A 15,200-nucleotide genomic window follows, 5' to 3' on the forward strand; every position below is an offset into this window, starting at 1 on the left:
AGATTTGGCTGATTTATTGTGTAACCGAAGTTTAACGAATTCCTTTTAGCACTTGCCAATTTTTGCACCGTACCGATGTCTTTTCTAAACGGTTTTGCAATTGGTTTTGATCTTCTGCTGGCTTTACTAGTCGATAGACGACAGCATCATATGTAAACAAACTAAAGCGGTTGCTCAGATTCTCTCCTAAATCGTTTATATAGATAAGGAATAGCAAAGGGCCTATAACACTAACTTGGGATACGCCAGAAACCACTTCTGTTTTACTCGATGACCTTACGTCAATTACTACGAACCGTGACCTCTCTCACAGAAAATCACGAATCAAGTCACATAACTGAGACGATATTCAATAAGCACGCAATTTCACTAAAAGCTGCTTTTGTGGTACAGTGTCAGAAGCTATCCGGAAATCCAAAAATACGGAATCAATTTGAAATCCCTTGTCAGTAGCACTCAAAACTTCGTGCGAGTAAAGAGCTAGTTGTGTTTCACAACAACAATGTTTTCTAAATCCGTGTTGAATGTGTGTCAATAACCCGTTTTCTTCGAAGTTCAAAAATGGCTCTGAGCACTATGGGACTCAACATCTTAGGTCATAAGTCCCCTAGAACTTAGAACTACTTAAACCTAACTAACCTAAGGACATCACACACACCCATGCCCGAGGCAAGATTCGAACCTGCGACCGTAGCAGTCCCGCGGTTCCGGACTGCAGCGCCAGAACCGCTAGACCACCGCGGCCGGCTTTCTTCGAAGTAATTCATAATGTTCGAACACAATATATGTTCCAAAATCCTGCTGCATACCGAAGTTAATGATATCGGCTTGTAATGTAGTGGATTTACTCCCGCTACCTTTCTTGAATATTGGTGTGACCTGTACAATTTTCCAGTCTTTTGGTACGGATCTTTCGTCAAGTGAACGGATGTATATGATTGTTAAGTATGGAGCTACTGTATCAGCACACTCCGAAAGGAGCCTAACTGGTATGCAATCTGGACCGCAAGACTTGCTTTTGTTAAGTGATTTAAGTTGTTTCACTACTCCGAGGATATCTACTTCTACGTCACTCATGTTGGCAGCTGTTCTTGATTCGAATTCTGGAATATTTACTTCGTCTTCTTTGAGGAAGGAATTTCGGGGCCGTGCGTTATCATCCATCAGGAGGAAGGTGGGACCCACTGCACCCCTGAACAGACAGACATACTGGTGCAAAATGACGTTCCGATACACCTGACCTGTTACAGTTCCTCTGTCGAAGACATGCAGGGATGTACGTGCACCAATCATAATCCCACCCCACACTATCAAACCACGACCTCCATACAGGTCCCTTTCAAGGACATTAAGGGGTTGGTATCTGGTTCCGGGTTCACGCCAGTTGAAAACCCGGTGATAATCACTGATCAGACTACACCTGGACTCGTCCGTGAACATAACCTGGGACCACTGTTCCAATGAACACGTACTGTGTTCTTGACACTAGGCTTTGCGGGCTCTCCTGTGACCAGGGGTTAGTGGAATACACCTTGCAAGTATCCGGACGAATAAACCATGTCTGTTCAGTCGTCTGTAGACTGTGTGTCTGGAGACAACTGTTCCAGTGGCTGCAGTAAGGTCCCGAGCAAGGCTACCTGCAGTACTCCGTGGCCGTCGGCGGGCACTGATGGTGCGATATCGGTCTTCTTGTGGTGTTGTACACTGTGAACATCCCGTACTGTAGCGCCTGGACATGTTTCCTGTGTGTTGGAATCGTTGCCATAATCTTGAGATCATACCGACGGCATGTGGTACGACCTGTTGTGTCTGACCAGCCTCCAGTCAAAAAACGGTTTAAATGGCTCTGAGCACTATGGGACTTAAAATCTGAGGTCATCAGTCCCCTAGAACTTAGAACTACTTAAACCTAAGTAACCTAAGGACATCACACACATCCATGCCCGAGGCAGGATTCGAACCTGCGACCGTAGCGGTCGCGCGGTTCCAGACTGAAGCGCCTAGAGCCGCTCGGCCACTCCGGCCGGTCTAGCCTCCAGTCACTCTAGTATTCTACCCCTCATAACGTCATCAATATGTGTTCTTTGAGCCATTTTCAACACACAGCCACCATTAGCACGTCTGAAAACGTCTGCACACTTACTCGCTGCACCGTACTCTGACATGTACTAACACACCTCTGCGTATGTGGACTGCTGCCAACGCCACCGTGCGACGACCGCAGGTCAAATACACCGACTGGTCATACCCCGAGGAGATTTAAACCCACGAACGGCCCACCAGAGCGTTGTTTCACCTTGTAGCAGCATTATCCTTAATTTATGAGCATGAGTGTATTACAAGCATCTCGCATTGAAGTTTCGCATCTCGAGCTGCTGTTAAAGATCGCCAATCTTGGATATATTGCGTCCATTTAAATTTGGCGTACTTTTTTCGTTGCTTCTGCAGCAGTGTTCTGACCCGTTTTGTGTAGCAAGGAGGATCAGCTCCGTCGTTTGTTAATTTATTTGGCATAAATCTCTCAAATGCAGCCAATACTATTTCTTTGAATTCAAGCCACATCTGGTATACATTTACACTGTGTATTTGGAGGGAGTGGAGAGTGTCTCTTAGGGAGTTGTCAAGTGAATTTTTATCTGCTTGTTTGAATAAGTATGTTTGTCGTTTATTTTTGGGCGATTTGGGGTTTACAGTATACAGTCTCGCAATGACAGCCCTGTGTTCACTAATCCCTATATCTGTGTTGATGCTCGTTATTAGCTCAGGATTATTTGTTGCTAAGAGGTCAACTGTGTTTTCACAACCCTTTACTATTCGCGTGGGCTCATGAACTAACTGCTCGAAATAATTTTCAGAGAATGCGATTAGCACAATTTCGGATGATGTTTCATGCGTACCTCCGGATTTAAAAATGTATTTTCACCAATATATCGAGCGCAAATTAAAGTAACCACCAACTATAATTGTGTTACTCGGGTATTGGTTGAAATCAAACTCAAGTTTTCTTTGAACCTTTCAGAAATTGTATCATCTGAATTAGGAGGTCGGTAAAATAATCCAATTATCATTTTATTCCGGCTGCCAAGAATTTCCTCTGCCCATACTAACTCACAGGAACTATCTACTTCAATTTCGCGACAAGGTAAACTACTTCTAACAACAACAAACACGCCAAAAAAATGGTTCAAAAGGCTCTGAGCACTATGGGACTTAACATCTGAGGTCATCAGTCCCCTAGAACTTAGAACTACTTAAACCTAACTAACCTAAGGACATCACACACATCCATGCCCGAGGCAGGATTCGAACCTGCGACCGTAGCGGTCACGCGGTTCCAGACTGTAGCGCCTAGAACCGCACGGCCACACCGGCCGGCCAACAAACACGCCACTAGCAACTGTGTTTAGTCTATCTTTTCGGAAAACCGTTAGGTTCTTCGCAAAAATTTCGGCTGAACTTATTTCCAGCTTCAGCCAGCTTTCAGTGCCTATAAAGATTTGAGCATCATTGCTTTCTATTAGCGCGTGGAGCTCTGGTACTTTCCCAACACAGCTACGACGATTTACAATTGTTATACCGATGGTTCCCTTATCTACGTTCTTCCTATGTTCGACCTGTACCCATTGTGACTGAAGCCCATTTTGTGCTTTCCTGAGACCCTCTAACCTAAAAACCGCTCAGTTCACGCCACACAGCCCCTGTTACCCGTGTAGCCGCGTTTGCATGTAGTGGACTCCTGACCTATTCAGCAGAACCCGAAACCCAACCGCCCTATGGCGCAAGTCGAGGAATCCGCAGCCTACATGGTCGCAGAACCGTCTGACCCTCTTATTCAGATCTTCCACTCGGCTCTGTACCAGAGGTCCGCAATCGGTCCTGTCGGTTATGCTGCAAATGGTCAGGTCTGCTTTCACCTCGCAAGCAAGACTGGCAGCTTTTACCATTTCTGTTAGCCGCTCGAAACTAGAGAGAATCTCTTCCGATCCAAAGTGACACACATCATTGGTACCGACGTGAGCTACCACCTGCCGTTGGCTGCACCCAGTGCTCTTCATCGCATCTGGAAGGACCCGTTCCACGTCTGGAATGATCCCACCCGGTATGCACACGGAGTGCACATTGGCTTTCTTCCCCTTCTTGGCAGCCATGTCCCTAAGGGGCACCATAGCGCGCCTAACTAACAATAATCCCACCCTCTGTGATTGCTCAGATCTTGCAGATTGAGAGGTTTCCTCTGAAACAGGACAGGCGACTGCATCTGGCTGAGTGATAGTGGCAGCCACAGACAGCACCTGGAACCTGTTCGTTAAACTGGAGAGGCCTTGCGTACGCCCCCATGGGAAGTCTTTCGCTCCCTGCCACGTCCCAAGGCGACCTCCCACACGACCACAGGTGAGGTGTCAACCTCAGTGAGAGCAGTAACTGACTGGGTTGGCCACCGGTGAGGACCGATTGGAGGACTTGGACATGCTGGACGTCCATTGGATCCCCACGGACGGCCCACAACAGTGGTGCCCATCCACTGCAGCTTGAAGCTGTGTAACCAAAGCCATCACAGCATAGAGCTGAGAGCGAAGTGTCACCAACTCTGCATACATCCGCACACAACAATCACAGTCCCTATCCGTACTGAAGAACGTCGAAAACTACATAACCCAGATAAATGGACTATCAGCACGTGCTGCGGAACTCTAATGTAGACGCCGACGAAAACGCAGAACTGTGTCTAATAAATTAGACTAATAAGCAGAGATTCAGAAACCCAACTACAGGAGCGCTCAGATGAGACTAAATAATTCGCCCCTGATTAGGAACTTGTAATGTGTCACAAAATCGGTTTATTTTCCGACGCAAACGAAAACGCGAGAACTGTGGCTATTAGATATTAAAATAAAACGCAGGAGCTCAAGAAACTAAACTATAAAAGCACACAGATGAAATTATATAATTTTCTTTCGTTAGAAACTCGTAAAAGTCACGAAATCGGTTACTTCCCTGTTGCTGCATCTGTCTCGGCCGGTCGCTGCTGCCTGACTGACAGTCATCATACCTCATTGTTATTGAGCCCTTGTGGTCTTCTTTAGAGAGGAGGGTGCGTGATCGCTATCCATCTCCATCATCATTACCTGAACTTGACACTATTTTGCAGGAAAAATAGTATACGATTCACTCGAAAACCATACAGGGCCTATGTATATCCATTCCGAGAGGAATGAAAGTTGCTTTGAATCCCAATGAGTTTCCTACAGCGTGTTAGCTATGGTGATGTGTTGTGTTTTTGTTGTTTCCATATTTTTGTCCGTCCGCTATACATGCAATAACGGAAGCCATACTCCTGTCGAATGGCGTAACATCTTACAATCCCATGTCTAGAACGAAAAAAATTGCAACTCATATGTGGTTGTCACTGCACCAGCATACACAACACATTAAAATACTTCAGCATGTGTACTCACAATACGGTAGGCGTACATTCAGTTGAATTTTAAGATATTGTGCACAACAGTTTTGTCTTTATTTCAGGACTTAGGATAATCTGGGGGGCGAAATTAGCTAATCCCAAATGAAATAAAGTGTTTATTCCAAACAAAAAAGTCTCACGAAGGAATACGGCTTCTCTAAAGAAATTTAATGTGGATGCGGACCCAAACGTAAAACATTATCTAAGTAAGGTGCGTTAATAAAGTTAATTTGTTTTACTACTAAGCGACGTAACTTTTCTTATATTTGGCTGTCATTACTAGGCAAAAGCCTATACGCCGCACACAGCCAGTGAGCGTCGCCCTCTATCGCCATCTTGATGAGATAAAAATGAAGCATAGAGTACAAATTAATATGCTTCTGTCTATCCTGGCCGCACGTATTCTGAAATTCATTTTGCAGTAAAAAGTGTATTTTCGTTCTCAGACACTTATACATAAAAGCGGTGCATCGTCCAAGTAACGACAAGAAACTGCGTTACCTACTAATTTCGTACAGGCTGTGTTACATATCCCATAGATCATTTCCATGATTTATATCAAAATTATGTGTTACGATTCAGTTTGTAAACAATGTGTACATCATTTATTAGTGGGTGTTCTTCCGTCCAGCGTTCACTGAATGAATTTTGCTGTTCCTTCGAAATGGATCTTCATTGTCAACAACAAATACCGTGATGGAGTATATGTACAGGGATGTCAGACTTACAGTAACCAGTGTTCAATTAAATATTCGTCTCTAGAACAGAAGCTATTCATGAGAAACAATTTCGAATCAGATTTAAACATTTCCTATGACACCTGTCAGACATTTTATTGTTCAAGTGATCAAAGACTTTTGTGGCTATATATTGAACTCCTTTTGGTAGAACAACAGCTTCTCTAATAAGCAACAAAGTCAGTGTTTTCTCCTAGTGTTGTGGCTGTCACCATTACTATTCTCCTCATACTGCAATGGAATATTTACGGCATTTTTCACTAGCGAATATACACTGATGGCCATTAAATCTGCAACACCCTGACGGTGGCGTGCCACAAACACCAAACTGGTGTGAAGCGAACTACATACTTGGATATGCAAATGATGAGCAGTTCAGGACAACCGCACAAAGTAGGTAGCAGTAACGTCATACAGTGGGGTGACAAAAGTCAAGGGATTTCGATATGCGCACATACAGATGGCGGTAGTATCGCGTACAGAAGGCATAAAAGGGCAATGCGCTAGCGAAACTGTCATCTGCACTCAGGTGATCCGTGTGAAAACGTTTACGACGTGATTATGACCGCACGACAGAAATTAACAGACTTTGAATGCGGAATGGTAGTTGGAGCTAGATGTATCGGTCATTCCATTTCGAAATCGTTAGGGAATTCAGTATTCCCAGATCCACAATGTCAAGACTGTGCCAAGAATACCACATTTCTGGCATTGCCTCTCACCACGGACAACGCAGTGGCCGATGGTCTTCACTTAACGAGGTAGAGCAGCGGCGTTTACGTGAAGTTGTCAGTGCTAACGTACAAGCAGCAGCGCGTCAAATAACCGCAGAAATCAATGTGGGACGTACGACGAATGTATCCCTTAGGACGGTCCGGCGAAATTTAGCTTAAACTGGTTATGGGAGCAGACAACCAACGAGAGTGCCTTTGCTAACAGCACGAGATTGGCTGCAGCTTCTCTCCTGGACTCGTGACCGTAGCGGTTGGACACTACACGACTGGAAAACCGTCGACTGGTCATAAGCGTCCTGATATCAGTTGGTAAGATCTGATGGTAGGGTTCGAATGTGTTGCAGAACTCCACGAAGCCATGGACCAAAGTTATCAACAAGGCACTGTGCAACCTTGTGGTGGCTCCATAGTGGTGTGTGCTGTATTTACTTAGAATGGACTGGATCCTCTGGTCCAACTGAAGCGATCATTGACTGAAAATGCCTATGTTTGGTACTTGGAGACCATCTGCAGCCATTCATGGATTTCATTTTATGGACGACTATGCGCCATGTCACCAGGCCACAGCTGTTCACAACTGGTTTGAAGAACATTCTACATAATTCGAGCGAATGGTTTGGCCACGCAAATCGCTCGACATGAATCCCATAGAACATTTATGGGACATGATTGGGAGGTCAGTTAGTGCGCAAAATCCTGCATTGAAAACACTTTCCCAATTATGGGTGGCTGTTGAGACAGCCTGGCTCAGTATTTCTGTAGGGGACTTCCAACGACTTGTTGAGTCCATGCTACAGTCGAGTTGCTGTACTACACAGGACAAAATGAGGTCCGACACGATTTTAGTAGGTATTCCATGACTTTTGTCGCCTTAGTGTATACATCCTGTGTATATGGAAAAATAACGCAGCGAGTTTCTCAATCATATATCGGACTTGAACGTGGTTTGCTTATAAGATGGAACTATGTCTCACGTAAGAAGGAGGAATGTCTACAAGCATGTGTCGAAATTCGTGACTGGCAGGTTCGTGGTCTATCGAGATGGCGGTTTATCATCTATTACTGCTTGCGTTGGTCAGTATGCCACGACGTCGTGGAAATATGGACTTGATGGCTTCAGGAGAGCTTCATTAAGCAGCATACATTATCTCAACGGCCCCACGCATCTAGCGCTAGTGAGGTCAGACACATTGTTCACACAGTGGCGAAAGATCGTACAGCAACGTCACTTACCTCGAACCATGAAATGTGCTTGTTTGCACCTAGAAAGTTGCCCACACAGACAGCGCGACGACGGCTGGAGGACAACGGACTGTCAGCATTGCTGCGACCTCCCTCAACGTGGTGCCACAGAGAGAGTCGCGCCATCAGTGTTGCGCAAAACGACAACAATGGATGCACAAGTGACTGCTCGCCATCTTTTCCAAGCCCCAGTTCTACGTACAGCATCATGATGGTCATACCGGTGTGTAGAGGCTCGAAGCAGAACGAACATTGGCTGCCTGCTCTCGTCACTCGTACAGGAGCAGCATTTGGCGTGAGGGTATGGGGTGCCATTAGGTACGCAGCGTGATCCCTCTTATTCTGAAACGTCCCCTCAGAAAAATTATACAAGACTGTGCTTAACCTGACACACAATATTTTGTTAGCGCAACGCAATCTGACTTTCAAAAATCCATACAAAAGAATGGCCCTGACTAACATTAACCTGTACTTTTCACAAATCACTTACCTCACAAAAATCTTGGTTACTCCCACTACTGCAATACAGCAAGCGCCACTACTGCCAGCTAAATAAAAGATTCAAACTATGGAAGGCACTAACTACTGATAGGGATAGTTAGCAAATGAAAGAAATTAATAGAGAACAAACATATATATATATATATATATATATATATATATATATATAGCAGTTCATGACAAATTCCAAAACTCCGCCATCTCTCTCCCCACATCCACCACTGCTGGCGGCTCACCTCCAACTGCACAACGCTACGCGCTGTTCCCAGCCAGCTGCCTAACACTACAATGGCGAGTATTACAACAATGCAAAGCAGCCACAGACTGCACACAGCACAGCCAGTGATTTTCATACAGAGGTGGCGTTACCAAAAAAACCTAAACAGCCTACTTACATAGCCCCCATGCTCCCCACAAAAAATTTTACAAATTGGTTTGGGCACTGGGCAATACATATTTGTTAAAATTTTTCATAATCGTAATTACAATAACAAAGAAATCAAATGCACACACTTATTGATACAATGTTGGTCAAAAGCTAAAATTTTCTCACAGTCCATAAAGACAGTCCTGATCATTCATCATATTGCAGTGTTTTTCTCAAAGTCTGAGCAGTAAAAGAAAATGCACACGGAAGTAGTGGATTTCCATGCAGTCTTGAAGAAGTAGCGTTGTCCTTCCAACGGAAAGACAGTACTGACTCTCGACATGCAGACAGGTCATTGGCCACAACAGAGCAAACCCACAGCGGAGTCAATCGAAGTTTTGAAGAATATCGTTTGGTAGGTCATCACAGAGCAGACCCACTGTAGTCCTGGTAGAGATTACGGTATTGGTGGGCCACCAGAGGTGCAGACCCAATGCAGTCCTTGTAGAAATAATGGTATTGATGGATCATCAAAGACGTAGACCCACTGTAGTCCTTGTAGAGATAATGGTACTGGTGGGTCATCAAAGATGCAGACCCACTGTAGTCCTCGTAGAGATGGCCAGCAGCCATCTGTTGTGACTATGCAGGTGCACAATCACCATTGAAGAGTCTTGCGGATAATAGAGCAAGTCCATAACCACCACTTGTGCACTCACAAAGTTTTTGAATTGTCCTGAGAACCAGCAATGCTGTTAACCAGTCCCTTGCTGAATTATTAACACATGTGCAAACACTAACAGTCCCTACTTCTCACATATTGTCCATATACTATGACCAATAGAAACGTGTGCAGTGAAATGTAACTTACAAGTTACTTAATTTGATGACCTGGTGTCAATTACAATTTTATAACATGAGAATACAATTACAAAGGTACAAAATACATCATTAAAGAACATAACAATACAGATAACATTTGTAGTACAGGCTTTACAAAAGAATCAAAATAACATATACATCAATGTTACAGGAATGATGAGATAAGTAGATACATAAAAGTTCAGAATAACTTTCGAAACATCAACTTCACACATGAGCATTAAAACAAAACAGAATAAATAATATCTAAGCATATTTACAAGTTAAATAACATATTATTAAAACCAATTATATTTGAGGATAACAGTATTCCTCATCATAGTGAATGTAGCTTAGTATTAGAAAAATTCTACAAGATAAGTCTTATCAGATAAACATATAAATACAGGAAGAACATAAATACCCAAGGGTACACAAACATATGGCGGAATAATACAAGGAAAGGACTGGGTTTGTTTTACTGCAGTATTTTGCAAACAAAACTTTCTTTACTTCTCGGAGATCTCCCTTCGTTCTTCATTATTTCCAAAAGTCCTATCTATACCTGTTTTCTGTATTCTAACCATATTTCTTTCAAAATAATTATGGCTCATTGTACAATACTCATTTTGGCCCAAATCTTTTTTTATATACCTTGTCAATGCATTGCTTCCAATTCATCATAGTTAGTTTCTTATATAGTCTACCCCCTCTTAAGCTAACTTAAATCTACTGAGCTCAGATGCTAAACTAAGGGACGAGGCAATGCAGTAGCACAAAACAATTAACACAAACAGCAATGACAAAAAAGTGCAGATTTGCAAAGGAAGCAGCATTTTAGAAATTAGCGAAGCAATTGCAATATTACGACTAATATAAGGCAATGTGCAGCAAACAAGAAAAATAAATCTGGCTTAGCAGAGTAACACAAATTAAAATTCAGTAGCACTATGCCTGGCAAACAGCATAACTTATACCTAAACATGACAAAGTTCAAGCAGAAAAAGTATTACACTAAAAATGGCCATGTCTAATACCTATGTCACATCTTAACACTAGAGTGATGCATCACAATTTATTCTACAAAAGAAATTAACAAGTACTTGAAAAGAAAACTATGATTGCAGTTCCTGTGAAGGTAAATGTCTTTTTGTGCTCCCTCATTTTTTTTGAAAAAATTATTATTTACTCGATCTGTAGACAGAAAATATTTATATTAGTACATCTATAAAATTTTATTTTAACCAATGCTGCAGTGCAGCTAGAAACTAGATATCAAATGAAATAAGCAATTACGCAAACCAAAGCATAAAAATATCATTCAATAGTCATGTGACATTTCATAAGTTAGTAGACATTCTCTCAACTCTCGTAGAAAGACGCTTGTCATAATCAGGTGTGCAGATGTAAAAATATTTCTCGTCATTTCATTAGGCATTTCTGTAAATATCATAAATTAAGAGCTCCACAGTGTCAACATATGTTTTCAAGTTCGACCGTGTCGTTTTTGCGATGCTCTCTACAAAGGAACGTCAATAGCGAGGATAATGGCCTCCCTTTTTTTTTCTACCTGTGCCGCTGAAAAGGGCTCGCAATAATGGCTTTTTCTCCAGGCGTCTGACACACCTGGCCGCTCACAACGAATTACTTCACGGTCTCTTACCTTTCTTAACGAAATATTTACGACAGCAGTTTTCGCTACAGCGACAGTCTCATATAAAAATTTCATAGGTCAAGAATTTGCGTTACAAATCTGTAGAAACAAAATCCTATAAATATAACAGTGTCCAAAAAATTTTCGCCAGTATTGTGATACATTCACGCATATACACACATTTCATAACTCTTAAAGTACGATTCTTGGTTTCCAACAACCTTTTTCACAAACCATAGTCCCTAACTTCTATTCATTATTCATATACATATAAACACGTAATCACATTCCTTATATAGCATCAGATTATTGATCATAAACATACCTCAACAGCATAATACACATCGGCGTCGTAAACATAACATCATAACACCTCAGTCAAATCTCAAAAACGTTGTAGCTTTCTGCAATAATTTCAAAACCCTAAAACATCTTCTCTGCTCATTTCAATAGTGTCATCTACCTCAAACGTACTTTAAAAATCATGATCTCATACCAAATACATCATTCAAAGCTCTCATAGTATCACAATGGTTCTGAAAAAATATGAACAGTTTACAAAGTACAGACAAAATACAGTTTCATAAGTGTGAAATTATCCAACTGTGTAATTGCGTAAACATCTGTCACTGACGTAGTAAAAAAGAATGTTTGTTTCTCTGTCAAATAATCAGATAGCTGTGTAATTCTGTGTTAGAGAAATATGGTACCGATGTGTAAAGTTGTATAAGCAAATACCATATTAGCTAGGGCTCCTTGTGCGTGCCAAACACATGGTACACAAAGTAAGCGTGTACCCCCCTGAGGATTAATGTAATTATACCCTCAGGTGTTACAGATTACAGCAATGGAATGAAATGTATCACGGAAAACCCTTGTATCATTGTATTTCAAATATCTTTAAAAAATAAATGTTTTAAGTACAAAATTAATCACTCAAATACGTGTACTGTAGCGCTAAACTGTGCGTCTTGTTGTAAGATAATCCCTGTGGAAGTGTCTTAGTTATCGTCCTCCGAAAGCTAAGTTCTGCAGACGTCAATGTACTTACCTCACGATACACAAAAATGAAATGCTTTGCGAATAGATATCTTAGTTATTACGCTTATTGTTGTGATGAAGAAAGTACTGTACTGTAACGTATTGTTGTACCACGAAAAAGGCTGTCTCATTGTTGCTATACCACAAAAGTTACTACTAAAACATGTTTTTCTTTCCAAAAGAATTCAGAAAACTGTGCAGATATAAAACAGATACCGCGCAAAAGCAACATTGTAAATTGTCACTCATTAGTAGCGTCGTGATAAAATCGTGTAGCTGTCACATAAACTAACCTCTGTGTCATCTGGTATTTCACTGAAAGTACTTTAAATCCAGAATGTATTTTCAAGTAAACCAAAATGTTGCATTAAAATCTCAACAGCAGTACCGGTACATGTTCTAAGTATGTGAGCCTTATAGTCGTTACGTAATCGTGCAACTAACAAGCAAGAATGTACACACACAATAACACTGTGTCGTCTGTTCACAACAACAATGCAGTCGTAATTTCTGTTTAAATAAGTTCTCTTGGTTCTTGACTGGATAGTTAACTTTAAAACATCGTTGCATGTTAACAGTTTCTAAGATTGAAAAAGAGTACTACTAACGTGAAGTGAAAAATTTTATAGCAAAGACTAAGTTAAAAAGCAGATTATCTCTCAATGAACGGTTTTACATGTGAAGTGTGGTGCAATTCTTTACTCTTCACAGTACTCAGAGTTTGAACTTGAATGCAATTATCATGCGGTATACGTCGGTAAGGAATGCTAAAATTATTTTCAAGGCTAGCGTCTTATGTTATTTTTCTCGGAGGCAGCGGGCGCACGCGGCTGCCTGCTGTGCGAGTCATTGTCTGTCTCTTTGTTGGCGCGCGTCGTTACTGGGATTTGGAGACCTAACTTCTACAAATTCACCGTGACGAGAGGGCCCTGCCCTGTTTAAATCCCGCCAGTTCTGATGCAATTCAGGTCTGTCGTTACGATCACATCGTCTGTCGTCATGTTGGTAGTTCCTGTAGTTTCTTTCTTGTCAGTTAAGTGGTGGAGAATTTCTCCCTGAATCGTAACTGCGCGCTGGACCGTTGCGTCTAAAGTTATTCTGTCTCCCGTAATAATAATTATTTTGGTTCCCATATTGTCTGTTTCTCTGATTGTCTCTGTAATAGTCATTACCGCGGAGAGGTGATCTTTCCCTGTAATTATTACTCTGCCAGTGGTTGTCATACGGGTGGTGTCTGTTTTGGTCACGATTTACGTTGCAGGAATAGCCTTGACGTGTCCAGTTATTATTTCTTTCATCGCGGAATTGTGACGGATGTGACCTGTAATTGTTGTGTTCCTGTTTCCGCGTTCCGCGATCGTCAGTGTCGATTTCCAGTTCTTGTAACAGTCCCTGAAAAGCTTCAATGTCGTCTTTGCAACGTCCTGCTAAAATAATATGTCGTAAATGTTCAGGCAATTTGAGTAAGCAAATGCGGATGAGTTCTGAGGGGCTGTATGGATTTGAAAGATACTGATTCTTATGCAACATGTCTTCAAAATATTTCATAATACCGGAAAATTCAGATTGTTCAAAGTGTTTCATCATCATGATGCTATGTTTTACTCGGTCTTGTGTAGCTTGAGACCAATATGCTGAGAGGAAGGCATGATAAAATTCTCCTTCACTGTGGCAATCGTGAATGACCGATCGCATTCTCACAGCTGGTTCATTCTCTAAGTAGCCACACATCAATTCTAATCTGTGTTCTAATGACCAGTTGGGAGGAAAACAATGAGAGAATTGATGGAGCCACGCTTGTGGATGAATGTCGTTGGCAGAATTCTTAAACGTTTTGAATTTACGTGTAGTAATGAACAGCTTATAGTCAAAATTATCATGTCGGCGAGTCGCATATCGGTCATTGTTAGGTCGTGTCGGCCGTTCCATCTCAAAATTCGGTGCACATTGCCAGTTTCTTTCATAACTTCCGAAATGCCCTGTGTTATTATTTTGCGTCTTTTCCGTATTTCTAAGTCCCTCTTCCCGTGTTGGGGCGCGAGTGTCCTCTGAAATACGTAATTCTTGTATTACCTGTGTCAGCTGATCTTGTACTTCGCGGATTTCTCTTTGGTGTTGCGTATTAATTTGATTCAGATTTTGTTTCAGTTTCCTAATTTGTTCGCTCTCTTCTGTGTCATTAAAGACTACCGGTTTTGTGTCATTCAGATTATCATCTACCTTCGTAGATAAGTTAGTGAACTGATCCGAAAGTTCGGCTACTTTCTCCGATAGTGAACACATTTCCTCAGTGTGTTTTTCTGAACTAAGTTTCAGAGTATCTAGTGTGTCCTTTAAGTTTTCCTGAGTTTTTGCAAGTTGCGTAACCGAATCGGTAGATGCAACTGAGTCAAATTTAGCTTGCAAGGTCTCATGATTTTCGTGAACAGTAGTTTGCAGTTCTTTTATGGCTGCTTCGTGATTCTGTAGTGCATTTTCATACCGCGAAAAAATAGGTTGGAAATGCTCACAAATTTGTGTTTTTACGTCATTACAGACGTTTTGACATTTCGATTCAATGTTATGTAACTCAGTAGTTAAATCTTCACGTGTTTGTTCAAGA

The sequence above is a fragment of the Schistocerca nitens genome, chromosome 3, assembly GCF_023898315.1.
Source record: "Schistocerca nitens isolate TAMUIC-IGC-003100 chromosome 3, iqSchNite1.1, whole genome shotgun sequence".
NCBI lineage: Eukaryota > Metazoa > Arthropoda > Insecta > Orthoptera > Acrididae > Schistocerca > Schistocerca nitens.